This window comes from Giraffa tippelskirchi, chromosome 8, assembly GCF_054371585.1.
Source record: "Giraffa tippelskirchi isolate mGirTip1 chromosome 8, T2T-mGirTip1v1.2.pri, whole genome shotgun sequence".
Taxonomy (NCBI): domain Eukaryota; kingdom Metazoa; phylum Chordata; class Mammalia; order Artiodactyla; family Giraffidae; genus Giraffa; species Giraffa tippelskirchi.
The window spans coordinates 37,370,628-37,397,073 of NC_137282.1; the positions used below are offsets into that span (position 1 = coordinate 37,370,628).

Genomic DNA, 26,446 nt, shown 5'->3' on the forward strand with positions numbered 1-26,446 from the left:
CTGAGATGTCATCCAACCATCTCACCCTCTGTCACCTCCTTCTCCTCTTGCTTTTCAATTTTCCAAGCATCAGGGTCTTTTCCAGTGAGTCACCTCTTTGTGTTATGTAGCCAAAGTATTAGAGCTTCAACTTCAGCATCGGTCCTTCAGATGAATATTCAGGGTTGATTTTCTTTAGGAATGACTGGTTTGATCTACTTGCAGTCCAAGGGACTCTCAAGAATCTTCTCCAGCATCATAATTCAAAAGCATCAATTCTTCGATGTTCAGCCTTCTTTATGGTCCAACTCTCACATCCATACTTGACTACTAAAAAAAACAAAACATGGCTTTGACTATATAGATCTTTGTCAGCAAAGTGATGTCTCTGCTTTTTAATACGCTGTCTAGGTTTGTCATCATCAAGAGGCTGTTTAGATCCTCTGCTCTTTCTGCCATTAGAGTGGTATCATCTGCATATCTGAGGTTGTTGATATTTCTCCCAGCCTGGAATTTCATATGATGTTCTCTGCATATACAGTAAATGAGCAGAGTGACAATATGAACATATCTGTTGTTCCATGTCTGGTTCTAACTGTTGCTTCTTGATCCACATACAGGTTTCACAGGAGACAAGTAAGGTGGTCTGTCTTATAGAATTAGTTATTCTTTTCTTGGGATAGAACTGTTAAAATATGAACCTACAAAGTTCAAAGCCACTTTGTTGTTCAGTCACTAAGTCGTGTTCGACTCTTTGTAACCCCACAAACTGCAGCACACCAGGCTTTCCTGTCCTTTTCTATCTCTCTGAGTTTGTTCAAACTCATGTCCATTTAACAGAAATCCCTTCTACATCTTCTTGGCCTCTTCATATTCCTAAAACTGAGTGAGATTTTGCACCTTCTTGGGGATCTCAGCAAGATATAAGCCATATTTAAGTGATAGCAATGCAAAGCGAAATATCAATGTGTTAATACAATATCTAGTATGAATATAAAAATCTATCTTTTACCATTCCTATGAATGAATTCAAGTAGAATATACTATAAATCGATCAAATTGGCTTTATAAAATTGACAAGGCTCTAGGAATAGATTTAACTGTCCATTGAATTTTGCTTAATGAAAATGAGAACTAAGTTTAAATATGCTTTAATTGTCCACTTGCATTTTTTAGAAAAACATATAGTTCTAAAACATATATTAAAAAGTAAGAATAAGAATGTTTTGAAGTATACTATATTTTCCTTGAGAAAACTATATACATATACATACCTCTACCTAAATATCTATCTATACAATTTTCAGAAAAATTTAAGAACATGATACCAGTTTTATAAAAAGGCACTTAAAATATTAATGTGTAGGGCTATTTGATTAATTAGTACAAAAATATTCAGAATTTCATTTCAAAATGTTGACAATTGTTTTGGTTGTAAGAGGATTCTCTGCAGGGCTGAGTGGCCCTGCCAGAACTGAACACATTTGAGAAATCTCAGGGGAAGCTTCATCCTCCAGAGATTTTCCGTTTGCTTTTCACTTCAAAGCAGTCAGGCTCAGCATCTTGATAATAAGCCAATGTGAACATCCAAACATCTGTGGTTTCTCTCTTCACCTACTCAGTCCTTTTGTTGGTATGTCAGAACATGGCACTGTAAATCATAAAGAAAATATTGCCCTCTAACGTATGTTTTAACATCAGTACATCCCTCACAGAGTCAGATAATCATCTTTATGTTACTTGTTCATGGAATTAAAGAAATAGTTAAAGCTGGATGGATCACAGAGTCTGATGTTGCTGCTTTACAGGGAATAAATGGGGGCACAGAAGCATCGAGTAAGTTGCCTAATGGCACACAGCGGGTAAGCAGGTCAGCTCCGGGGCTCCCTCGCATGTGCCTGTGCTCCCTGAACTCTTCTCTCCCGTCATCTGATGTGTATTGGCCATTCACAAAAGCACTATGCCAGGCTCTGTGCCAAGGGATGCAGAATTCAAATATGATGTGATCCTAATGTGTATAAGAATAGCTAAGGGTATGTTTTTTCACCAAGTGTTTGTGAGGGGCATAGTGAGATCATTTTTTTATAATGGTTAAAATTTGAGAGTTTCATATGTATGTTTGCTTATGCAAAGAGCACAAAGGATATAGAGTTAGAATAATCTTGCTAGTATATGATGTCTGAAGAATCAAAATAACCCGAGTGATTTTTTTTCTAATTTACTTCTTGCTGATATATAATTTCGAGACAATAAAATATTAAATTGGATGGACTTGTATCTGTGTGTGTTAGTTGCTCAGTCATACCCGACTCATTCTGACCCCATGGACTGGAGCCTGCTAGGCTGTGCTGTCCGTGGGATTCTCCAGGCAAGAATGCTGGAGTGGGTTGCCATTTCTTTCTCCACTTGTATCTGTATATATTAATATATCATCTACATCTATATCCAAACCCATATTAGTCTGTCAACCATCTGAAAGCTAGCCATAGAGATAATGCTTAAAAAAAACAACAACAAAAAAGATTCGTTATAGCTGATTTACAATACTGTGTTAGTTTCAGTTCAGTTCATTCGCTCAGTCGTGTCTGACTCTTTGCGACCCCATGAACTTCAGCACACCAGGCCTCCCTGTCCATCACCAACTCCTGGAGTCCACCCAAACCATGCCGATTGAGTCGGTGATGCCATCCAACCATCTCATCCTCTGTCATCTCCTTCTCTCCTGCCCTCAATCTTTCCCAGCATCAGGGTCTTTTCCAATGACTCAGATCTTTGCATCAGGTGGCCAAAATATTGGCATTTCAGCTTCAAAATCAGTCCTACCAATGAACACCCAGGACTGATCTCCTTTAGGAAGGACTGGTTGGATCACCTTGCAGTCCAAGGGACTCTCAAGAGTCTTCTCTAACACCACAGTTTGAAAGCATCAATTCTTCACAACTCAGCTATTTTTATAGTCCAACTCTCACATCCATACATGACCACTGGAAAAACCATAGCCTTGACTAGATGGACCTTTGTTGACAAAGTAATGTCTCTGCTTTTGAATATGCTGTCTAGGTTAGTCATAACTTTCCTTCCAAGTAGTAAGCATCTTTTAATTTCATGGCTGCCATGAAGTGATGGGGCCGGATGCCATGATCTTAGTTTTCTCAATGTTGAGCTTTAAGCCAACCTTTTCACTCTCCTCTTTCATCAAGAGGCTCTTTAGTTCTTCTTCACTTTCTGCCATAAGGGTGGTGTCATCTGTATATCTGAGGTTATTGACACCCACTATATGGCAACAATAATAACAATCTCCCTGAAAGTAAAAAGTGGTAACAAGAATGTGGAGACACTGGAATCATTAGACATTGCTGGTAGAAATTAACAGGTTTCAACTACTGTGGAAAATAGTTTAGTGGTTCCTCAAAAAGCTAAACACAGAATTACCATATGATCTACCAATTCTAAGCCTAGGTTCACCAGCAAAAATTTAAAAACAGATATCCAAGCAAAAAAATATACACAAATCTGTATAACAGCACTATTCATAAGGGACAATCACTTCATGGCAAATAAATGGGGAAACAGTGGAAACAGTGGCTGACTTTATTTTTGGGGCTCCAAAATCACTGCAGATGGTGATTGCAGCCATGAAATTAAAAGATGCTTCCTCCTTGGAAGGAAAGTTATGACCAACCTAGACAGCATATTCAAAAGCAGAGACGTTACTTTGTCAACAAAGGTCCATCTAGTCAAGGCTATGGTTTTTCCAGTGGTCATGTATGGATGTGAGAGTTGGACTGTGAAGAAAGCTGAGCGCTGAAGAACTGATGCTTTTGAACTGTGGTGTTGAAAAAGGGTTGCCTTGTAGACTTTCTAGTTAATACTTTCAAAGTGCTTAAAAGTAATTTATTTCTTAAATTCAATAAATATATTCCTGGTATTCACTGTTGGTTTAATAATAGCTTAATCAATATATCTTTATAGTTAAAGGTTAACATCACCAAATTTCTTAGTCAACTTAAAATTTTGGGGTAATTTAAGAAAATTTAAATACTATAATTTTATTATATTGTCAAATGATCAATTTTAATCCTATCCAAAGCAGTTATTAATTAAATAGTGTTGCATGTCATCATGTGTTCAGGCATATCACGAAGTTTAGATGCCCTCTTTTTCCTGTCTTCATTATAGCAATTACCTGTTTTGCTTCATTAACTTCTTCCTGTACTTTCTGTGGAAATTATCTTGTTGGCCTGGAGTTCTAACTCATTTCTTTAAGTGATAACTTATTAAATCATCTGTCTTAGTCTCTACCAGTATTAAAGACATTTAGCCATTTGAACAGAGCCTGGAAGGGTATTAAATCATATCACGGGAAGGAATACGATCTCAGTTCTATCAAACTTAAAATTTTATCTTTATATGTTTATTTCCTTACAGGTTTTATTTTATTTAAAATATTATGGGAATGTAATATTTTATTAAATGAAATGTAACAACCTATATATAAGGGAAGAGTATTCATGAAAGTCAAATATATTGCACTTTTACAGAGACATTTTGACACCTGAGTGTATTGAAATAGCTCTCTCCCTCCACATAACAACTCACACATTAAATACAACTGTATCTAAATGTCCTGCTCTAAAGATGATATTCCTTCCCTCAAGAGACCGAATTTTAGACATAAACAAGCTAATACAAAAATATATTCTGTTATAAAAATGGGGAAAATTTAGAGTAATAAGGAATTAATCTATGTGCATGCAGAGCAAAGAAACTTTCAGAGAGATGCTGGCACATAAATAGTATACTGGGAATCAATCAGACAAACAAGAGAGGACATTCTGGATTCAGAGAACAATAGGGGAAGTGCTGAGAAATCATGTGGTGAATGCCTTATCATAGTTAAGAATTGCAAGAGCACACATTTCAACAGTGATGAGATAGAACGCAAGGACAAAGAAAGAGATGGGGTTCAGCTCATAAAAGGACTTGGGTGCCTGGTGAAGGGGCTCCTGAATGATTTTGAGCAAGACAAATGACATCATTAGGCTTGCTTTCAGAAAAAGATCCTTCTGGTTGCAGTGCAGAATGACAATTGGAGGGAGCAGAGATGGAACTGGAAGCAAACTTAGGAATTTAGGCATTCAGTCATGTTAGATGCAATGAAGAACAGAAAACAGATTCAGGAGAAAATGTATGAGAAAACCAGTGGGATTTGATCATTGACTGGAGTTGGAAAGTTGAGTAAGAGATGGTTACTTGGGGGACAATGCAGGTGTTTAGATGGTTCCTGATTGGATGGGGCACTAATCTCTAATAAGATATGACCTCAGAAATACTCTATTTCACAGTGAAGTATTACTTCATTCTGCCTCTACTTATCTCACGTGTTACTACTGTAGGATTCTGTTCCTGGATTAATGGAAATGAAAGGTTAAAGTAAGCTGGATCATAATATAATTGTTGCTACCTATTGATTAGTCATCAAAATGAAACTTTTTCACTTTCTTTCATTTTATTCTATAAATGACATGGTACATTTGGCTAGCCAACTGTTAGTAGCTACTAGAAATAAAATTTTCCTCTGTTAGGGGAACAATACTAATTCTGATTGTCTAATAAGTGCACTTTCCATGATGAGAATGCTAGAGAGTGAAACACTACCATTTTAAAAATGAGAAACCAAGGATTTTTTTTTTTTTTTTCATTGCTCCATGAGTCATAAGCTTTGACACTGGGGAACTTAAACTCTCACCCTTGATGCCAAAGCCCTAGATTTCTCCACAATGGGAGGAGAAAAGTTCAAAAGTAAATTAATAGTCTGGTTTTGTATATATGATTGTAATTAGATGAGGCATCTGTATTTTTGGGTGGATAATAGATTATAAGGAGCCAATGAAGCCTTTCATTGTAAGCAAATGATGATCATTTTAATCAGGAATAGTTGTGGTTGAGTTGAAGCTAGGAAACACTGACACTGCCATTGTGCAAAGGTGATTTATGATTAGATTTAAAATTGAGTGACACCTACCAGAGGCATTTGTGATAGTATTTAATGTTTTTGTTTGTTTGTTTGGTTTTTACACTGGCTGTATTTGCTTTTATATTCTAAATTTTTTAAATGTTAGGTACTTTTGCTGAAAAAGAGGTGGACTTATTACCTTGTTTCAGAAAAATATTTAATGAATTTGTTTTATGTAGAAATACAAGAAATATATGTTTCATACGACTCTACATATGGGCATCACCAGATGGTCAATACTGAAATCAGATTGATTATATTATTTGCAGCCAAAGATGGAGAAGCTGTATACAGTCAGCAGAAGCAAGACCTGGAGCCTACTATGGCTCAGATCATCACCTCCTTATGGCAAAATGCAGCTTTAATTGAATAAAGTAGGGAAAACCACAAGCCTATTCAGGTATGGCCTAAATCTAATAGACTATACAGTGGGGGTGATGAATAGATTCAAGGGATTAGATCTGATAGACAGAATGCCTGATGAACTATGGAGAGAGGTTCATATCGTTGTACAGGATGTGGTGACGAAAACCATCTACAAGGGAAAAAAAAAAAAAAAATGAAAGATGGCAAAGTGGTTGTCTGAGGAGGCCTTACAAGTAGCTGAGAAAAGAAGAGGAGCTAAAGGCAAAGGAGAAAAGGAAAGATATACTGAACTGAACACAGAGTTCCAGAGAATAGCAAGGAGAGATAAGAAAGCCTTCCTAAGTGATCAATGAAAGAAGTAGAAGAAAGCAATAGAATAGGAAAGACCAGATATCTCTTCAAGAAAATTGGAGATATAAAGGGAATGTTTCATGCAAAGATGGACACAAAAAATGACAGAAGGTCAAGGACCTAACAGAAGAAGAAGATACTAAGGAGAGGTGGCAAGAATACACAGAAGAACTATACAAAAAGGTCTTCAGTCAGTTCACTTCAGTCACTCAGTGTATCCGACTCATCATGACCCCATGGACTGCAGCACATCAGGCTTTCCTGTCCATCACCAACTCCAAGAGCTTGCTCAGACTCATGTCCATCGAGTCAGTGATGCCATCCAACCATCTCATCCTCTGTCTTCCTCTTTTTCTCCTGCCCTCAATCTTTCCCAGCATCAGGATCTTTTCCAATGAATCAGTTCTTCACATCAGGTGGACAAAGTATTGGAGTTTCAGCTTCAGCATCAGTCCTTCCAATCATATGGTTTTTATCTTTCAATTTGTTAATGTGGTTTGTCACATTGATTGATTTGCAAATATTGAAGAATCCTTGCATCCCTGGGATAAAGCCCACTTGGTCATGATGGATGATCTTTTTAATATGTTGTTGGATTCTGTTTGCAAGAATTTTGTTAAGGATTTTTGCATCTATGTTCATCAAAGATATTGGCCTGTAGTTTTCTTTTTTTGTGGCATCTTTGTCAGGTTTTGGTATTAGGGTGATGGTGGCCTCATAGAATGAGTTTGGAAGTTTACCTTCCTTTGCAATTTTCTGGAAGAGTTTGAGTAGGATAGGTGTTAGCTCTTCTCTAAATTTTTGGTAGAATTCAGGTGTGAAATCATCTGGTTCTGGGCTTTTGTTTGCTGGAAGACTTCTGATTACAGTTTCTATTTCCATGCTTGTGATGAGTCTGTTAAGATTTTCTATTTCTTCCTGGTTCAGTTTTGTAAAGTTATACCTTTCTGAGAATTTGTCCATTTCTTCCAAGTTGTTCATTTTATTGAGATATAGTTGCTGATAGTAGTCTCTCATGATCCTTTGTATTTCTGTGTTGTCTGTTGTGATTTCTCCATTTTCATTCTCATTTTGTTGATTTGATTCTTCTCCCTTTTTTTCTTGATGAGTCTGACTAATGGTTTATCTATTTTATTTATCTTCTCAAAGAACCAGCTTTTAGCTTGGTTGATTTTTGCTATGATCTCCTTTGTTTCTTTTTCATTTATTTCTGCCCTAATTTTTATGATTTCTTTCCTTCTACTAACCCTGGAGTTCTTCATTTCTTCTTTTCCTAGTTGCTTTAGGTGTAGAGTTAGGTTATTTATTTGGTTGTTCTCTTGTTTCTTGAGGTAAACTTGTATTGCTATGAACCTTCCCATTAGCACTGCTTTTACTGAATACCATAGGTTGTCGTGTTTTCATTTTCATTCATTTTTATGCATATTTTGATTTATTTTTTGATTTCTTCTGTGATTTCTTGGTTATTCAGAAGTGTGTTGTTTAGCCTCCATGTTTGTATTTTTAATAGTTTTTTTTTCCTGTAGTTGACATCTAATCTTACTGCAGTGTGATCAGAAAAGATGCTTGAAATGATTTCAGTTTTTTTGAATTTACCAAGGCTAGATTTATGGCCCGGGATGTGATTTATCCTGGAGCAGGTTCCGTGTGCACTTGAGAAAAAGGTGAAATTCATTGTTTTGGGGTGAAATGTCCTATAGACATCAATTAGATCTAGCTGGTCCATTGTATCATTTAAAGTTTATGTTTCCTTGCTAATTTTCTGTTTAGTTGATCTGTCCATAGGTGTGAGTGGGGTATTAGAGTCTCCCACTATTATTGTGTTACTATTAATTTCCTCTTTCATACTTGTTACCATTTGCCTTACATTTTGCTGTGCTCCTGTGTTGGGTGCATGTATATTTATAATTGTTATATCGTCTTCTTGGATTGATCTTTGATCATTATGTAGTGTCCTTGTTTGTCTGTTTTCATGGCCATTATTTCAAAGTCTATTTTATCTGATATGAGTATTGTTACTCCTGCTTTCTTTTGGTCTCCATTTGTGTGAAATATATTTTCCCAGTCCTTCACTTTCAGTCTGTATGTGTCGCTTGTTTTGAGGTGGGTCTCTTGAAGACAGCATATATAGGGGTCTTGATTTTGTATCCATTCAGCCAGTCTTTGTCTTTTGGTTGGGGCATTCAACCCATTTACATTTAATGTAATTATTGATAAGTACGATCCCATTTCCATTTACTTTGTTGTTTTGGGTTCAAGTTTATACACTTTGTCTGTATTTCCTGTCTAGAGAAGATCCTTTAACATTTGTTGAAGAGCTGGTTTGGTGGTATGAATTCTGTCAGCTTTCGCTTGTCTGTGAAGCTTTTGACTTCTTCATATCTGAATGAGATCCTTGCTGGGTACAGTAATATGGGTTGTAGGTTTTTCTCTTTCATCACTTTAAGTATGTCCTACCATTCCCTTCTGGCCTGAAGAGTTTCTATTGAAAGATCAGCTGTTATCCTTATGGGAATCCCCTTGTGTATTATTTGTTGTTTTTCCCTTGCTGCTTTTAATATTTGTTCTTTGTGTTTGAACTTCGTTAGTTTGATTAGTATGTGTCCTTGGGTGTTTCACCTTGGATTTATTCTCTTTGGGACTCTCTGGGTTTCTTGGACTTGGGTGGCTATTTCCTTCCCCATTTTAGGGGAATTTTCAACCATTATCTCCACAAGTATTTTTTCAAGGCCTTTATTTTTGTCTTCTTCCTCTGGGATTCCTAGGATTTGAATGTTGGGGCATTTGACATTGTCCCAGAAGTCTCCGAGGTTGTCCTCATTTCTTTTAATTCTTTTTTCTTTCTTCCTCTCTGCTTCATTTATTTCAACCATTCTATCTTCAACCTCACTTATCCTATCTTCTGCCTCAGTTATTCTACTGTTGGCTCCCTCCAGAGTGTTTTTGATCTCAGTTATTGCATTATTCATTATTGATTGACCCTTTTTTTATCTCTTCCAGGTCCTTGTTAAACATTTCTTGCATCTTCTCAATCCTTGTCTCCACACTATTTATCTATAATTCCATTTTGTTTTCAAGATTTTGGATCATTTTTACTATCATAATTCTGAATTATTTTTCAGGTAGACTCCCTACCTCCTCCTCTTTTGTTTGGTTTGGTGGGCATTCCAACTTGTGCTTCATCCAGTCCAGCATTTCTAATGATGTACTCTGCATATAAGTTAAATAAGCAGAGTGACAATATACAGCCTTGACATACTCCTTTCCCAATTTGGAACCAGTCTGTTGTTCCATGTCCAGTTCTAACTGTTGCTTCCTGACCTGTATACAGATTTCTCAAGAGGCAGGTCAGGTGGTTTGGTATTCCCATCTCTTGAAGAATTTTCCAAAGTTTGTTGTGATCCACACAATCAAAGGTGTTGGCATAGTAAACAAAGCAGAAGTGGATGTTTTTCTGGAACTCTCTAGCTTTTTCAATAATCCAACAGATGTTGGCAATTTGATCTCTGGTTCCTCTGCTTTTTCTAAAACCAGCTTGAACATCTGGAAGTTCATGGTTCATGTACTGTTGAAGCCTGGCTTGGAGAATTTTGAGTATTGCTTGGCTAGCGTGTGAGATGAGAGCAGTTGTGTGTTAGTTTGAGCATTCTTTAGTGTTGCTTTTCTTTGGGACTGGAATGAAAATGGACCTTTTCCAGTCCTGTGGCCACTGCTGAGTTTTCCAAATTTGCTGGCATATTGAGTGTAGCACTTTCACAGCATCATCTTTTAGGATTTGAAATAGCTCAACTGGAATTCCATCACCTTCACTAGGTTTGTTTGTACTGATGCTTTCTAAGGCCCGCTTGACTTTACATTCTAGGACGTCTGGCTCTAGGTGAGTCATCACACCATCCTTGTTATCTAGATCATAAAGATCTTTTTTGTATAGTTCTTCTATATATTCTTGCCACCTCTTCTTAATATGTTCTGCTTCTCTTAGGTCCATACCATTTCTGTCCTTTATCGAGCCCATCTTTGCATGAAATGTTCCCTTGGTATCTCTAATTCTCTTGAAGAGCTCTCTAGGCTTTCCCATTCTATTGTTTCCTCTATTTCTTTGCATTGATCACTGAGGAAGGCGTTCTTATCTCTCCTTGCTATTCTGTGGATCTCTGCATTCAAATGTGTATATCTTTCCTTTTCTCCTTTGCTTTTCACTTCTCTTTTTTTCACAGCTATTTGTAAGGCTTCCTCGGACAGCCATTTTGCTTTTTCTTGCATTTCTTTGTCTTGATCCTTGTGTCCTGCACAATGTCATGAACCTCCATCCATAGTTCATCAGGCACTCTGTCTATCAGATCTAATCCCTTGAATCTATTTCTCCCTTACACTGTGTAATCGTAATGGATTTGATTTAGGTTATACCTGAATGGTCTAGTGGTTTTCCCTACTTTCTTCAGTTTAAGTCTGAATTTGTCAATAAGGAGTTCATAATGTGAGCCACAGTCAGCTCCTGGTCTTGTTTTTGCTGACTGTATACAGCTTCTTCATCTTTGTCTGCAAAGAATATAATCAATCTGATTTTGGTATTGACCATCTGGTGATGTTCATGTGTTGAGTCTTCTCTTGTGTTATTGGAAGAAAGTGTTTGCTATGGCCAGTGTGTTCTCTTGGCAGAACTCTATTAGCTTTTCCCCTGCTTCTTTCTGTACTCCAAGGCCAAATTTGCCTGTTATTCCAGATGTTTCTTGACTCCCTACTTTTGCATTCCAGTCCCTTATAATGAAAAGGACATCTTTTTTGAGTGTTAGTTCTAGAAGGTCTTGTAGGTCTTCATAGAACTGTTCAACTTCAGCTTCTTCAGGGTTACTGGTCGGGGCATATACTTGGATTACAGTGGTATTGAATGGTTTGCTTTGGAAACGAACAGAGATTATCCTGTCATTTTTGAAATTGCACCCAAGTACTGCATTTTGGACTCTTCTGTTGAATATGATGACTACTCCATTTCTTCCAAGGGATTCTTGTCCACAGTAGTAGATATAATGGTCATCTGAGTTAAATTCACCCATTGAAGTCCATTTTAGTTCACTGATTCCTTAAATGTTGACATTCACTCTTGCCATCTCCTGTTCAACCACTTCCAATTTGCCTTGATTCATGGACCTAACATTCCAGGTCCCTATGCAATATTGCTCTTTACAGCATTGGACTTCGCTTCTATCACCAGTCACATCCACAACTGGGTGTTGTTTTTGCTTTGGTTCTGTCTCTTCATTCTTTCTGGAGTTATTTCTCCACTGATCTCCAGTAGCAGATTGGGCACCTACAAACGTGGTGAGTTTATCTTTCAGTGTCCCATCTTTTTGTGTTTTTCATATTGTTAATGGTGTTCTCAAAGCAAGAATACTGAAGTGGTATGCCATTGCCTTCTCCAGTGGACCACATTTTGTCAGAGACAGGGTTCAAGACCATCCCCAAGAGAAAGAAATGCAAAAAAACAAAGATTTATCTTGTCCAATCTATGGTTTTTCCAGTAGTCATGTATGGATGTGATAGGTGGAGTATAAAGAAGGCTGAGCACCAAAGATTTGATACTTTTGAACTGTGGTGTTGGAGAAGACTCTTGAGAGTACCTTGGACTGCAAGGAGATCAAACCAGTCAATCCTAAAGGAAATTAGTCCTGAATGTTCATTGAAAGGATTTATGCTGAAGCTTAAGCTCCAATACTTTGACCACCTGATGCCAAGAGCCAACACATTGGAAATGATCCTGATGATGGGAAAGATTGAGTACAGTAGAAGAGGGTTACAGAAGATGACGTGTTTGGATGGCATGTCTGACTCATTGGACTTGAACTTGAGAAAACTCCTGGCGATAGTGAAGGACAGAGAAGCCTGGGATGCTTCAGTTAATTGGATTACAAAGAGTCAGACATGACTTAGTGGCTGAACAACAACAATGATATGACATTTATCACATATATACATGCATGTATATGTACATAATAAGTATACATAAGTTTATATGTAAAAGTTTGTTATTTAATTAAAATCGTATTAGCATGGAGAAAATTACAAGCACATCATTCATTAATGCCATTGTGTTTTTTTGCTCTGAAATTGTTTTGATCAAAACATGAACAAATCCCAATAATTTACAAATAAATTTCTTATACTCAAAACCAAAGTTCCTTTCAATGTGTATAAGAACAAGAACAGAAAGTAAGTTTTAAACAATGATGTCAGATTTTTTTTTAATATTGAATGATGAATTTCAACACAGAGGATGACAGGGACAACAAAGGATGAATTAGTTGGATGGCATCACTGACTCAATGGACATTGGTTTGGGTGGATCTGGCAGTTGGTGATGGGCAGGGAGGCCTGGCGTGCTGTGGTTCATGGGGCCACAAAGAGTCGGACACAACTGAGCTACTGAACTGACTGACTGAAAGGTGTCAATGTTGAGTTTATGATGTCTTATGCTGTATTTAATTATTATAAATAATAATAAAATGACTGAACATTTTAGAATCAGAGCAAAGATTTTTTTTGAGGACAGAAGACTTCTTAAAACATAGACCATTTTCAAAACCACTTACATAATAAGTGCTGTATGTGGGAATTTTGGTTCCAGTATATCGATCAGTCAGGTAAATACAGGGGTTACAGAAGCAGTGAGATTTTGAAGTGAGCTGGAAATTGTTTTTTTGTTTTTGTTTTTTTCTTATTTTCCATCCATAGTTCTTAGTTACTCCCAGGGCTTCACAAAACAGAGTTGGTTTATAGCAAAAATGATGATCATGCCTCTTCTCTTTTTAAAAACATTTAATAACTTCTAGGTGCTTTATAATCTCAAAGCCCAACATGCCCTCAAAATTTCCAGCAAGATCTCCGTTTCATCTTGCCCTCCTCTTTACCCCTCTCGTTTTATTTGAGCCAATTGGGTTTTTCTAATTTCCTAAATTCCCACACACACTATCTTGGGATTGTTGTACTTCACAACTACTTCAAACTTAACTACTATTTTTCCTTCTTTTTTTGATCATGCAACTTCATATGTAGGACCTTAATTCCCCAATGAGAGATCAGCCCACACCCCATGCAAGGAAGCCAGGAGTTTTAACCACTGGACTGCCAGGGAAGTTCCTAACTTAACTACTCTTTCAGGCCTCAACTGAACATTGTTTCTTTTCTAAAAATCCTCTCCTAAATGCACAGTTTAGGCTAAAGTCTTCTATGAAATAATCTCATTGTATAGGATACGTCTGTAATTTGCACAATTTAAGTGAATGAGGTGTTTATCTTAAAGTAATTTTTTAATGGCTATTTTATCCATTGACCTTTTCCAGTCCTGTGGCCACTGCTGAGTTTTCCAAATTTGCTGGCATATTGAGTGTAGCACTTTCACAGCATCATCTTTCAGGATTTGAAATAGCTCAACTGGAATTCCATCACCTCCACTAGCTTTGTTCATAGTGATGCTTTCTAAGGCCCACTTGACTTCACATTCTAGGATGTCTGGCTCTAGGTGAGTGATCACACCATCGTGATTATCTGTCCTGAAGATCTTTTTTGTACAGTTCTTCTGTGTATTATTGCCACCTCTTCTTAATATCTTCAGCTTCTGTTAGGTCCATACCATTTCTGTCCTTTATCGAGCCCATCTTTGCATGAAATGTTCCCTTGGTATCTCTCATTTTCTTGAAGAGATCTCTAGTCTTTCCCATTCTCTTGTTTTCCTCTATTTCTTTGCATTGATCGCTGAGGAAGGCTTTCTTATCTCTCCTTGCTATTCTTTGGAACTCTGCATTCAAATGGGAATATCTTTCCTTTTTCTCCTTTGCTTTTCACTTCTCTTCTTTTCACAGCTATTTGTAAGGCTTCCTCAGACAGCCGTTTTGCTTTTTCTTGCATTTCTTTGTCTTGATCCCTGTGTCCTGTCCAGTGTCACGATGCTCCGTCCATAGTTCATCAGGCACTCTGTCTATCAGATCTAGTCCTTTCAATCTGTTTCTGACTTCCACCGTATAAGCATAAGCTATTTGATTTAGGTCAAATCAAATTTGGCCACCGGACTGGAAAAGGTCAGTTTTCATTCCAATCCCAAAGAAAGGCAATGCCAAAGAATGCTCAAACTACTGCACAATTGCACTCGTCTCACATGCTAGTAAAGAAATGCTCATTAGAACTGATTCGAATGTATTCTTTTTAAGAAGTGGGATTCTGGAAGGGGAAAACATGTACACCCATGGTGGATTCATGTCAATGTATGGCAAAACAAATATAATATTGTAAAATTAAAAAATAGAAAATAAAATAATTTTTAAAAAAGAAATAAATAATTAAAAAAAAAAAAGAAATGCTCAAAATTCTCCAAGCCAGGCTTCAGCAATACGTGAACCGTGAACCTCCAGATGTTCAAGCTGGTTTTATAAAAGGCAGAGGAACCAGAGATCAAATTGCCAACATCCACTGGATCATCGAAAAAGCAAGAGAGTTCCAGAAAAACATCTATTTCTGCTTTATTGACTATGCCAAAGCTTTTGACTGTGTGGATCACAATAAACTGTGGAAAATTCTTCAAGAGATGGGAATACCAGACCACCTGACCTGTCTCTTGAGAAACCTGTATGCAGGTCAGGAAGCAACAGTTAGAACTGGACATGGAACAACAGACTGGTTCCAAATAGGGAAAGGAGTATGTCAAGGCTGTATAGTGTCACTCTGCTTATTTATCTTATATGCAGAGTCCATCATGAGAAACGCTGGGCTGGAAGAAACACAAGCTGGAATCAAGATTGCTGGGCGAAATATCAATAACCTCAGATATGCAGATGACACCACCCTTATGACAGAAAGTGGAGAAGAACTAAAGAGGCTCTTGATGAAAGTGAAAGGGGAGAGTGAAAAAGGTGGCTTAAAGTTGAACATTCAGTATACTAAGATCATGGCATCTGGTCCCATCACTTCATGGGAAATAGATGGGGAAACAGTGAAACAGTGGCTGACTTTATTTTTTTGGGCTCCCAAACACTGCAGATGGTGATTGCAGGCATGAAATTAAAAGATGCTTACTCCTTGGAAGGAAGGTTATGACAAATCTAGATAGCATATTAAAAAGCAGAGACATTACTTTGCCAACAAAGTTTTGTCTAGTCAAGGCTATGGTTTTTCCAGTGGTCATGTATGGATGTGAGAGTTGGACTGTGAAGAAAGCTGAACGCTGAAGAATTGATGCTTTTGAACTGTGATGTTGGAGAAGACTCTTGAGAGTCCCTTGAACTGCCAGGAGATAAAACCAGTCCATCCTAAAGGAGGTTAGTCCTGGGTTTTCATTGGAAGGACTGATGTTGAAGCTGAAACTCCAATACTTTGGCCACCTCATGCTAAGTGTTGACTCATTGGAAAAGACTAATGCTGGGAAGGATTGGGGGCAGGAGGAGAAGGGGACAACAGAGGATGAGATGGCTGGATGGCATCACTGACTTGATGGACATGAGTTTGGGTAAACTCTGGGAGTTGGTGATGGACAGGGAAGCCTCGCGTGCTGCGATTCATGGCGTCGCAAAGAGTCGGACACCACTGAGCGACTGAACTGGACTGAACTATCCATTGACATCTAGACCCCTTGAGGCACAGAGGCTGCTGTGTGTTCTCCTGTATGCCTAGTGCCTGACATTTAGTAGGAACAGAGAAGATGGTTGTAGATTAACTACCTTGTGACAGTACTTTCCTATAAATATGCTCTGTGGCTTGGAAGAGTTTTTTTGTCTAGACAAGTTCATTAAGGAAACAATACAAGTGTCCTCATGTGTATGAGAAGTGTTCTTTTGTACTGTTTTGGTTCCCTCCACATCTGTTTTTTATATATATGTATACATACATATATATATATGTATACATACATATATATATATGTATATATATGTGTGTGTGTGTGTGTGCTTGTGTGTATTTATTTATTTAATTATTTTGACTATTCCGGGTTTTCATTGCTGCATGTGGTTTTTCTCTAGTTGTGGTGGGAAGGAGCTACTCTCTAATTGCGGGGCACTGGCTTCTCACTGGGATGACTTCTCCTGTGGAGAACAGGCTCTAGGCAGTCGAGGTTGAGTAGTTGTGGTGCGTGGGCTTAGTTGCTCCATGTCATGTGGAATATTCCCGGAGATGGGTTGAACTCGTGTCCGCTGCGTTGGCAGACAGATTCCTAACCAGTGGACCACCGGAAAAGTCCTTTTCTCACCTATTTGTTAATGTCTGCTTTTAAGAGTGGTATGGAAATAGGTTGATGTGCTTACATGTAAGATCGTTGGTTGTCAGCCAGGCTGACTGAGCTTTTCAAGGGCCATCTGGCAATGTCTGGAGAGATTTTTGCTTGTCACATGGTTAGGGTGTGGGGTACTGGCATCTAGAGGAATGGATGCAGCTAAAATTCTACAATGTACGATGAAGATATTCAAAACCAGAAATTATCCAATTAACATGCCAGTAGTACAGAGACTGAGAAACCCCGATATGGAGAGTGAGATATGGAGAGTTGTTATGTCCTGGGTAAATAAAGTTTCTATAATACAGCATGACAGTATGTTACTTTAGTTAATTTATTTTGGATACTTATATAGACATAAATGTTAGCCATTTCATAATGTGTAACTGGTTTATTTAGAGTCTGGTACAAATAGCTTTCCACACTGAACATAATATCTTGCACATTATTGGCATTCAATATATCTTTGTTGAATCCAATTTTATTTGGCACATTGCTCCAGCTTGTCAACATCATTTTGTGCTCAGGACTTGATATCTAAATTATATCTGACTTCGTATTTTCATGTCAGGCACAAAGTTGTACAGTATAGCATCTATGTTATTGATAGAAATAGTGGACAGGAGAAGACCATACACTAAGGTGAAATCCTGGAGATTCCATTTTGAAATATAAACATTTTTGTACTGTCATTTCATCACAGTGGTACACTTGATCCTGTGACAACTGCTTTGTGTAAGTTTTCCATTCATTGATGAAAAAATGTGATTATATTTTCAAGAAGTGTCCATATATAGAAAGAAACATGAAAAGTAATATTTTAAAGTAATTGTAAAAATGGGTTACTGTTTAAATGTATTGAAATATTCATACATATTGCTAAAAGTGTATTGTGTCTTCTATAGACAAATGGACAAATATCAAGAAAAAATTACACAAAAGAAAATTATTTTAAAATATGAGGCATTTAGAAAGTAATAGTCAACAGTATTGAACAGTTATTTATCAGGCACTAGGCTAAATGCTGTTCATGCACTTTCTTGACTTACTCTGAAGTATGTATTATTTTTATCTATATTTGATGCGCTCATAAAGGGTAAGTAATTTGCCAAGATCCCTTAGCTATAAAGGGATGTAAGAGAATATATTTAAATTCACTTGTGGTTAAACATTTGCAAATTAAGCAACTGCATGATAGATTTTGCATTACAGATTCAGTTCAGTTCAGTCGCTCAGTCATGTCCGACTCTTTGCGACCCCATGAATTGCAGCACGCCAGGCCTCTCTGTCCATCACCAACTCCCAGAGTCTACCCAAACCCATGGCCATCGAGTCAGTGATGCCATCCAACCATCTCATCTTCTGTCGTCCCCTTCTCCTGCCCGCAATCCTACCCAGCATTAGAGTCTTTTCCAATGAGTCAACTCTTCGCATGAGGTGGCCAAAGTATTGGAGTTTCAGCTTCAACATCAGTCCTTCCAATGAACACCCAGGATTGATCTCCTTTAGGATGGATTGATTGGATCTCCTTGCAGTCCAAGGGACTCTCAAGAGTCTTCTCCAACACCACAGTTCAAAAGCATCAATTCTTCAGCGCTCAGCTTTCTTCACCATCCAACTCTCACATCCATACATGACCACTGGAAAAACCATAGCCTTGACTAGAGGAACCTTTGTTGGCAAACTAATGTCTCTGCTTTTAAATATGCTATCTAGGTTGGTCATAACCTTCCTTCCAAGGAGTAAGCATCTTTTAATTTCATGGCTGCAATCACCATCAGCAGTGATTTTGGAGCCCCAAAAAATAAAGTCTGACACCGTTTCCACTGTTTCTCCATCTATTTCCCATGAAGTGATGGGACCAGATGCCATGATCTTAGTTTTCTGAACGTTGAGCTTTAAGCCAGCTTTTTCACTCTCCTCTTTCACTTTCATCAAGAGGCTCTTTAGTTCTTCTTCACTTTCTGCCATAAAGGTGGTGTCATCTCCATATCTGAGGTTATTGATATTTCTCCCAGCAATCTTGATTCCAGCTTGTGTTTCTTCCAGCCCAGCGTTTCTCATGATGTACTCTGCATATAAGTTAAATAAGCAGGGTGACAATAGACAGCCTTGACGTACTCCTTTTCCTATTTGGAACCAGTCTGTTGTTCCATGTCCAGTTCTAACTGTTGCTTCCTGACCTGCATACAGGTTTCTCAAGAGACAGGTCAGATGGTCTTGTATTCCCATCTCTTTCAGAATTTTCCACAGTTTATTGTGATGCACACAGTTTCTATTAGGGATAATTAAAAATATAATAATACACAATGTTGTATATCTTGGAATAAAATATCCACACACACACACATTGATGGAGATGAGATCTTTAACTCAATGGAAATCAACTGACAATATTCCCAAGCATCATAAAAATATATTTATGCTTTAACCTATCCTACATATAATAATTTATCTTAAACAAAAATAAAATTTAAAATAATTTTTTCTGCCTACACATTTATTTATGTGTAATCTTATTATTATTATTTAGAATGGCAAGAAAATTTAATTAAATGTTCAGAAGCAATTTAAATAAATTAGAAAATGACCAATTGAGGAAACATTATGAATATTATTGAGGACTATTTTAATTCTGAAGATTATGTAACAACCTATAATTCCAAGCAAAGAAACATGTAGAGTATACTGATTGTCACTTTATCAAAATATGCCTGCTTGTGGCAAAATGTCTGGAAAAGTGTATGTGAGAAGTAGCAGCAGCTCTGTAATGTAGTGGCTGTATAAGTAAATCAATGGACACTAAACTTATAGTGTAAATATATGCTATTCAAGTCTATGAATACCAAAAATGAAGTAATTCACTTTTAGGCTATATTACAGAATCTGTTATCCATTCAGAAGTAAATAATTTAGCCATGCTCCCTATCTCAGGGTTTCTCAACACCTGAACTATTGGTACTTTGAGTTCCATAATTCTTTGTTGCGCGGGACAACTCTGTGTATTGGCAAGTGTTTAGAAGCAAGTCTGTCCTCTATACAACTAGAAATCATTGCATTTCTCCCCCACCCCTGATCCTCCACTATAACAACCAAAAGCACATGAACTATAATTTTATTAGAAGATTGGTTGCAAAACTGGCCAAAACATTCCTCTGTATGTATCAATGCCTCTGTAATTTGACTTTGTACCTCCTTTCAGTTGGGCTCTATTTTTCTACCCCTTTAATCTGGCTTAACTTTGTGACCCATTTTGGCTAGTACAGTGAGTTGGTAGTAATGGGTCCCAGTTCCAAGCCCAGGTATTGTGAGGCCATTCATTCTTCCACTTGCTTTTTTTTGTACCCCTGCCTCCCTTCTGAATCAACCAAACTAGGAGATCAGAAGGAGAAATACAACATGAATCAGAGTACAGTTAATCAGGTGTCCCAGCTGTCTACAGGATGTTTAATTTCCAATCAAGCAGTAGAAACCATCACATCTTGAGGTGTGTTTATTTTGACCACATAAGTAGCTAGATTTTTACTCTAAGATATAATTTGTTTTTACTTGATTAGAGCCAATTAGGCTTATTGAATTTATTTCACACTTTTTTCAATTAATTTGTGTTTTATGGAAGTAATGGAGTTGCAAGGGAAAACAACCTATTATTTTAAGATATAAATATTTGTGAGAAATAGGTTGAGACTGCTGGGATATTTTGTGAAAATAATTAGGTTTGCAGATTAATGAAGTAAAAATTATTATAATTGTATTCTAGCAGTAGGACACTGCTGATGCTAAGATTGTTTGTATTGAAATCTTTGTGTTGTATAAACTTTCTGTTTCTTTTAGCAACCTGTATGATAAATATTCTGATAAAGGCTTTAAAAAATGTTCTCATCTTATGTTGTAGTCCTAACAATAATTTAATATGAGATATTATCTTATTCTAATTTGGCAATTGGTGCTAGGTTTTGTTTAAAGTTTTTTTGAGCAACCTTATTGATACGGAGATACAGAAATATTTCTAGATTTTGAATTATATGTGTTTAAAACTTTTCCTACTGACATATTTCAAATTTCTTGCAGCTTCCTTACTTGAAATTTAGACATTGTGATCAACTAATTGCAAAAGTGGCCCCAGTTTTCCCCCTTACCCTATGTTCTTACAATGTGACTTTATAGCTCCGTCTATCAAGAAGTTCAATTTATTTTCCCACTCACACTCTGAACTGTCCTGTAACTTACTTTGGCCATTAGAACATGGTAGAGGAAATGATGCAGCAGGTCTGCTACGAGGCCTTGAAACAGTGCTTTTTCTTGTTGTCCTGGACTCCTCCCTCTACATGAAAACTAGCCTGACCAAGCCCACTGGAGGAAGGGAGAACACATGAAGTAGAGCCATTGAATCACCCGTGTGAGGCCAAGCTAGACTGGCCAGCACCCATCCAACCTGCTGACTGATTGCAGACTAAGAGCAAATCCAGCTGAGATCAGCCTCACCCAGAGAAGATAAGCAAAACCATCCAGCTGACATGCCATCTCATGGGAAATAATGAATCTTTTCTTTTTAAGCCACTATGTTTTGTAGTGGTTTGTTACACAGTTGTAACAAACTGTATAATATAAAATCATTTCCACAAATTTTATACCTCTTATGTGAAGATTAAATGGCATTGCTTGTATTAAAAAAACACATATATATGTTTGCTCAATATTAGTTTACATAATAGCTGATATAACTTTATATAATAATGCCAAAATTACTTTATAAATTAACTGTATGCATTTTCTAAATAAACAAATTCTATAAATTATTTTATACATATGATATATTTTTAGTTTATCTGAGTTTTAATTTTACTGATTATATGAAATTAGCAATATTAATGGAAACATTAACATTTTTCCTGCTTGAGCTTGAAAACATTGATTCCCAAATTGTATTTTGAATTTGAGAAGGCATTGTTACTATAAAATTATTTTAAAATAGAAAAATCCATTAAAATGTTCTTTTAAAAAACTAATTTGAATGGTCTAAGTTTTAAAAACTTTAAAAAATCTAATTTGAATTGTGAAAGTGAAAGTCACTCAGTCATGTCCAACTGTTTACAACCCCATGGACTGTATTGTCTATGGAATTCTCCAGGAATACTGGAATGGTTAGTGATTCCCTTCTCCAGGGGATCTTCCCAACCCAGGGGTCAAACTCAGGTCTCCCGCATTGCGTGCAGATTGTTTACCAGCTGAACCACAAGGGAAGCCCAAGAATACTGTAATGGGTAGCCTATCTTTTCTCCAGGGTATCTTCCTGACCCAGGAATCGAACCGGGGTCTCCTGCATTGCAGGCAGATTCTTTACCAACTGAGCTATCAGGGTAACCCTAATTTGAATGGTAATAAGTTTATAGATGAGATTGCCTGGTGGCTCAGATGGTAAAGAATCTGCCTGCAATGCAGGAGACCCAGATTCCACCCCTGGATCTGGAATATCCTCTGGAGAAGGGAATGGCAACTCACTCTAGTATTTTTGCTTGGAGAATTCCATGGACAGAGGAGCCTACTGGGCTATAGTCCATGAGATTGCAAAGAGTTGGATGTAACTGAACAACTAACACACTTAAGTATACACACATTTCTCATTTAAATATGAAGCAAAGACAAATAAACAAAACAACTATCTAGATTTAAGTGGTTCAAAATTTCTTTTTTTAAAAGAAATCAGATGTATAAGCATTTAGTTATTTAAAACAATTATTGAAAATAGAAACAGGGAAAAATGAGAGAACCTAAACAATGAATTTGAATCTCATTCTTATTACTTGAACAGAATAATCATGAACAGTTTTAAGCCATTGCTAAATGATAGCAGATTCTCAATAATAAGGAAATGTTTACTCTGTTCTGATAAAGCTAGGTGTTACTGGAATTTTCTCCCATGGAAGGACACATATGGGAAAATACCATTTACAGTGAATTTACTGACTTGGCTCAAGAATTTTCTTATCTGTACTGATGGCTACTGGCAAAAGCCAACAATATTTGTTTCAAAATTCTGCTGAAATCCTGTGCTGTGCTTGTCTAGTTAACTTTTGCAGGTTCTATGCTTTTCAGGGGCTTCTATAAACTACTGGCTTTCATTCTTTTATCCTTGTTCGAGCTGACATTGTCATTCATGACTGCACAGGACTATAAACGATGATCTAATGTCACTTATCTAATTACTTCACATCCTGCACTAAAGTTTAATCCTCCTGGGTCAATATCAGCTCTTAGCTTGGCATTCAACAAACAAGCATAGGCATGTATATGGATATATCTTCAGGGGATGAGAGTAAATGGCTTCTTTACTGAAGTATTACTGACATAAAAAAATTGTACATATTTAATATATACATCTTGATGAATTTTAAAATAAGTACACACCCATCAAACTCTCATCATAAACAATATGCAAACTTAACAATCCCCTCTAAAACTTTCCTTTCTCCATCTTTTATTTATGATAAAAACATTTGACATGAGTTCTACTCTCTTAAATTTAGGTATTATACTTAGCATAATGTCCTCCAAATTCACCTGTGTTATAGAAAATGGTAAAAAATCCCTTCCTCTTTAAAGCTAATATTCTGTTGTTTGTGTGTATATGTATATACACACATATGTATATATGTATATATATATATATACATATATAATTATAAGTATATAAATATATATTTATAAGTATATAAAGTATATAAATATAAGTATATATATATACTATTTTCTGTATGTAATCATGTTTTTTCCCCACATCTTGCCTATTATAATAAACATTGGACTGTTAATATCTCATTGAGATATTGATTTCAATTCTTTTGGGTAAATATCCAGAAGTGAGAATTTTAAATCAAATAGTAGTTCTATTTTTAACATTATGAAGAACCTAAAGCCTCTACTCTCTGCTACTTTTCCTGTACCAATTTACATTCACACCAACAATATGCAAAATTCCTTTTTCTCCTCATCCTTGAGAGTGCTTGTTACCTCCTGTGTTTTAGATAATACTATCCAAATAGAGGAGAATGTAATGCCTCATTGTGATTTTAATTTCCATTTCCCTGATGCTTAGTGCTTATTGAGCACTTTTTCACGTACTTCTTAGCCATTTTTATGTCTTCTTTAGAGAAATATCTATGAATATTTTAATTGTGTTATTTGCTTTTTTTTTTCTACTGAGTTTTTGTTTTTCAATGATTACTAGTTTATTAAAGGATATGATAAAGGATACAGATGTATAGCCAGATGAAGAGATACCTAGGGCAAGCTCTCGGAGGGTTCTCAGGCAAGGACCTTGGGGACATAAACTCCAGCACTGGAATTGGGATGAGTCACCCTCATGGAGGTTGAATGGCATCACTGACTCGATGGACATGACTTTGAGCAAGCTCTGGGAGCTGCTGATGGACAGGGAAGCCTGGCGTGCTGCAATCCATGGGGTCACAAAGAATGGAACATGACTGAGTGACTGAAATGAGCCCTCGTAGTGTGTGTGTTCATCAACCTGGATGCTCTCTGAACCCTGTATTATTGGATTTGGGGGTGCTTCCTCACATAGACACGATCAATTATTAGCTCCATTTCCAGCCCTTCTCCCCATTTTTGAGAAGTGTTGGAGTGGATTCTGAAAATTCCAAGCTTCTGTTTTTTTTTAAAAAAACTTTTTAATTTGTATTGGGGTATAGCCAATTAACAAAGTTGTGATAGTTTCAGGTGAACAGTGAAGGGACTCAGCCACAGACATACAGGTATTCATTCTCCCCCAAATACCTCTCTCATCCAGGCTGCTACAAAACATTGAGCAGAGCTCCCTGTAGCTATACCGTAGATCCTTGTTGGTTATCCATTTTAAATATAGCAGTGTACATGTCCATCCCAAACTCCTGTTAAGTTCTAATAGTTCCTTACACATTTCAAATATTAAGACTGTATCAAATATGTGATTTGCAAGTGTTTTCTCACATTCTGTGGGTTACCTTTGCATTCTGCTGATTGTTTCCTTGGCTGTGTAGAAGTTTTTTAGCTTGATATAGTTTAGTTTTTCTATCTTACCTTTTATTCCCTGTGCACTTTGATATATCCAAGAAATCATTCCCAAGACCAATGTCAAGAAGCTTCTTGATATTGTATCTTCTAGGCTTTTTAGAGTTTCAGATCATGCATTTAATTCTTTAATCTGCTTTGAGTTGATTTTTGTGCATGGTGTAAGATAAAGGTTAGGTTTGCATGTGGTAATTTTCATGTGGATGCCCAGTTTTCCTAACACCATGTATTAAAGTGACTATCCTTTCTATTTGTGTATTCCCCACCCAGCCAATCAAAGATCAGTTCATTAAAAATATGTGGGTTTAGCAGTTTGCATTTAAGGCCTTATGAAGCACACATCTTTGATAAACCCTGAATGAACAAAATCATCATTTTTTTAAGAGCAAGTTTTAAAAAATCTCACTTGAATATTTCTGAATCTGAACAACAAAAGGCTTCCTTGCTTGAACGTGATTTATGGAAATGTATTTGCCTGATATTTAACATATTTGATCAGTTGAATCACACCCAATTTCTTTAAGAGAAATGCTTTTATTGTTTCCTTTTAGCAAATGAGAAAACTGAGATATTGGGCAGTTTGCCCAGTTCCACACCATAAATCTCCAACAGGGATGAGATTAGCATTCAGTGAACTTGGACTCTATTCATACATCCACATCCCTAAATCCATAGGTCTGATGAAGAGATTTGAGAAGCTGAATTACTACATTTGGAAAGATTGCATATCCTTAAAATTGCTTAAAGTACTCAAGCAAAAAAAAAAAAAAAGACTCTAAAAAACCAAGCAACTTTAAGCTCTTCTCTCACTGTATTAGGAGAAACTTCTTAATACTCTCTTAATTTAGTCTGTTAATAAAGTTTGTGTAGGGGGGAGATAGACAGAGGGAGAGAGAGGGATTAGGGCATCACCAGGATTCGTAACATTAGAATGTCATTACTTTAAATGTCATATTAGTTCTACCTTTATTTTAACTAATCTTTAAAAACTTGTTTTATATTCCCAGAAAAGGACAATGCTCTGTGTTCTTTTCTTTTTAATGTAGTTGAGACAATAGATAGGAAATAATTTGTCCTTTTATACTTCTGTACTTCATTTTAGACTATGATAAAGTTGGGAATGTTAGCATTGACATAAAATATAGTTTACCACAAAGGCCAGTTTGGAGGATATAGAACACTTCATAAAAGATTTATTCCAAGGATATGTTTTGTGTAATAATATTCCTTTTCTGCAAAAAAAAAGGTCTGTCTTTTGGACATTGACAACTATTTCTTACAGATTTTCATTACTTTTTTGGGGGGTAAAGATCTTCTGAATGCTATCCCATATTTTGACTTTTTATATTTTTAGTATTCGTTTGGAAATTCACTCTTGGTGTTGGTGGTTTAGTCGCTAAGTCGTGTCTGAC

The 26,446-nt window shown here is 36.7% G+C and overlaps 1 protein-coding gene across 6 annotated transcripts in view; it reads left to right on the forward strand.

Moving 5' to 3' along the window:
* LOC145518862 (uncharacterized) overlaps positions 1-26,446 on the forward strand; it is a 1,117,244-nt gene that overhangs the window by 631,300 nt on the left and 459,498 nt on the right. Inside the window, exon 7 of one of the 6 annotated variants that reach the window (XR_014063352.1) lies at positions 6,265-6,395. The exons of the other annotated variants lie outside the window; for them this stretch is intronic. The gene's annotated coding sequence lies outside the window, so the exon portion shown is untranslated. The remainder of the gene's footprint in view (positions 1-6,264; positions 6,396-26,446) is intronic. 6 annotated transcript variants of the gene reach the window in all.